The sequence below is a fragment of the Zingiber officinale genome, chromosome 3A (genome assembly GCF_018446385.1).
Source record: "Zingiber officinale cultivar Zhangliang chromosome 3A, Zo_v1.1, whole genome shotgun sequence".
Classification (NCBI taxonomy): Eukaryota; Viridiplantae; Streptophyta; class Magnoliopsida; order Zingiberales; family Zingiberaceae; genus Zingiber; species Zingiber officinale.
Genome location: NC_055990.1, coordinates 77,955,662 through 77,958,803, shown reverse-complemented (window position 1 = coordinate 77,958,803; position 3,142 = coordinate 77,955,662). Strand labels below are relative to the sequence as shown.

Sequence of the window (3,142 nt, the reverse complement as noted above, 5' to 3'; positions counted from 1 at the left end):
ATGATGAGGAAGCTAGTTGGGCAATTTGACTCTCCTGAATCTTTTGATGCTTTTCAGAATTATCCATTCTCTGAATGAGCTTTGCTATATCTTGCTTCATTTCATTCTGAGTTGAGATAATTTCTTCAAGCATCTTTTCAACATTTGACTTTGGTAAGCCTTGAGAAGATAGATGTTGAAAATTTTGTTGCCCAGCTTGAAAATTTGGTCTTGCCCCCATAGATGGTCCTTGATCTTGATTATTTCTGTAAGAAAAATTTGGATGACTCTTCCATCCAGGGTTATAAGTATTTGAATATGGGTTGTTCTGCCTTTGATTGTAACTCATGATTGCATCACATTGTTCAAGTTGATTGATTTGTGCAGTGATAGCTCCCAATGGACATGAGTCATTTGAATGCTCTGAACTCCCACATACTTCACAAGATGTACTAATAGCATTGACCATATTAGCACTAGTCCCCATATTCTCAAATTTCTTTGTAAGAGCGTCCAATTTTGCAGACAAAAGAGTGACTGCATCTACATCAAACTTCCCTGATGCTTTAATTGTTGGGTTTACAGAGGAATAGCCACCACTTCTTTCATTTGCCCATTGATGATGATTTTGTGCTACACTTTCAATGATTTCTTCGGCTTCATCTAAGCTTTTGTTCATAAGTGCCCCTCCAGCAGCTGAATCAAGGGACACTTTGGTATGATAATTGATACCATTGTAAAAAGTGTGCAACACTAACCATCTTTCCAACCCATGATGTGGGCATTGTCTGAGCATACTATTATATCTATCCCATGCTTCAAAAATAGATTCTGAGTCGGTTTGCTTAAAGCTTGCAATTAAATTCCTCATATGAGCTGTTTTGCTTGGTGGATAGAACTTATCAAGAAACTGTTGCTCACACTGCTCCTAAGTGGTGATGCTATTAGGGGCCAAAGAATTCAGCCATTGTTTTGCCCTATCTCTTAAAGAAAACCCAAATAATAATAATCTAACTGCATCTGAAGGAACTCCATTCATTTTCATGGTACCACATATTTCATAAAAGACCTCTAAGTGTTGATTAGGGTCCTCATGAGGTCCTCCACCAAATTGGTTCTGCTGCACCATAGATATAATTGCGGGTTTGATCTCAAAGTTATTAGCTTCCACTGAAGGTCTTGAAATACTAGATCAAAAACCTCTCGCATAGGGTGCTGCATAATCCTTAAGTGGTCTATTTGCCATATTCAAATGTTCCTGTTCTTCAATTTGCCTTTGCAGAATTCTTCTTTTATGGAAAGTTCTATCAATCTCAGGGTCAAAAGGAAAGAATTCCCCTGCAAAGTTAGATCTTCGCATACACAAGAACAAGATAGCAGATAGCAATTCGACACAAAAAGAAAATTAGAAGAATAAAAAATGCAGAATTGAATTTGTACAAAAAGAATTAACAAGAAGTGAAAGTTATACAAGAAACTAAAAAAACAGAAATTTAATGATTAGTTACAACTATGCAATATGAAAGGAAAACAAATGTTATGTTTAGTCTAACTCAATTGATAATTCCTAATGTTATAGCGCAGGCGCCAAAAACTTGTTACTCTCCGCAAGTGTACGGAAATGTCGCAAGTAATATAAAAGATTATCGTATCCACAGGGACTGGAATAAGCACTAGAAATGTCTCAATGCGAATTAGCTAAACAACTATCCAATTGTTTCAAAAGCAAAGTAAAGGTAATCAAATCTAATATTAAAGATCAACAAACAAGAGTTTAGAGTTTTGGGTTATGATAAAGGAAGATTCTAGGAGTTTTGGTTTCTTTGTAAGATTTCTTGAATGTAAATGGTTCACCAATTTTTATCCCTCAATTGCCAAACATGTAGAAAGTTGCCGGTTCCCTCTTGCAATAGACAACCGGCTAAGGACTGAGAAATGTATCTAAATAGGATTAATTAGACATGAACCTATGTTGTCCTTACACAGAAGTGCACCTATCACTATGCCTTCCTCGGATATCAACGTAGAAGCCCACGACTCATTAATCTATAAAGATACAAGAAGCTAATCATAAAATCCATCCTACTCTCTTGAATATCCCTATTTCCTCTTCAAGATTATCTCTCAAACGTCCTTACACGGGCTTGCACCTGTCACGTGGATCCCTCGGATGATCGAGTGAGAGTTTATCTTTATAAAGTCCATAAGAAATCCAAACAATCAATCAAGAATGAGAATTAAGCACAAATCACCATCAATCATTCAAGATCTAATTGATACAAGCAAGATAATGTCATTGAAACAAGAAAATGGCAAATCCATAAGAGATTACATCAATCCATCATACAAATACTCCCTTAATCCTAGAATACAAGATCTACTCCATGAATCGAGGAAGAAAATCCGAAGAAATAGAGATTACAAGCTTTCCTTAAATCCCCAATCCAAGAAATCAAGAAGAGGGGGAAAGAGAAAACTTATCTACGAAGAAGCCTTGTCTTCGGATCCAATCCTCGCTCCGGAGTCGAAATCGTCGAGATCTCCCTTAGAATCGCCCAGAAATCCTCCCAAGAATGGGAGGAAACCACCAAATCCTGCTTTCTCCCAAAGGGGGAGATATCCCCTTTCAATTCATGAAGAAGGGTTTAAATAGAGGAGGGAATCGGGCACCACACGGCCCTGTGACACGGCCGTGTGAGATTCACACGGCCATGTCCAGTTCCCTCTCTGCCTGTGACTCCACACGGCCAGAACCCTTCTGCTCTCTGGAAATGCTACACGGCCGTGTGGTGCACACGGCCACAGCCTGCTTGGTCTCTGGAAGTCTCACACGGCCGTGTAGATCCACACGGCCATGTAAGGCTTCTGCTCTGGTTGGCTTCAAATCTTGACACGGCCGTGCGAGGTCCACACGGCCATGTCATCTTCCTCTTCTGTTGGTGCCAAACTCCACACGGCCCGAGCTCCATCCCAGTGCATGGCCGTGTGAGGTACACGGCCCGGTGCTTTCTCCTTTCGTTTCCTCCAATGCATGCCCAAAGATGTAGATTCTTCACCAAATCGACTCCTGTGTACAGAAAATGCACAAAAAGTATATCTCCAAACCAAAAGAGTAAATATGCTAAAAGGAAAGATGGAAGTATAAAAATGCATAGATCAAGCA

The 3,142-nt window shown here is 39.5% G+C and overlaps 1 non-coding gene across 1 annotated transcript; it reads left to right on the top strand.

Annotated features, from left to right (window-relative positions):
- The first annotated feature begins 746 nt into the window (after positions 1–746).
- On the top strand, positions 747–852 carry LOC122054434. Its single transcript, XR_006132745.1, has one exon. It is a non-coding gene; the product is annotated as a small nucleolar RNA R71 (small nucleolar RNA).
- Positions 853–3,142: the final 2,290 nt, after the last annotated feature.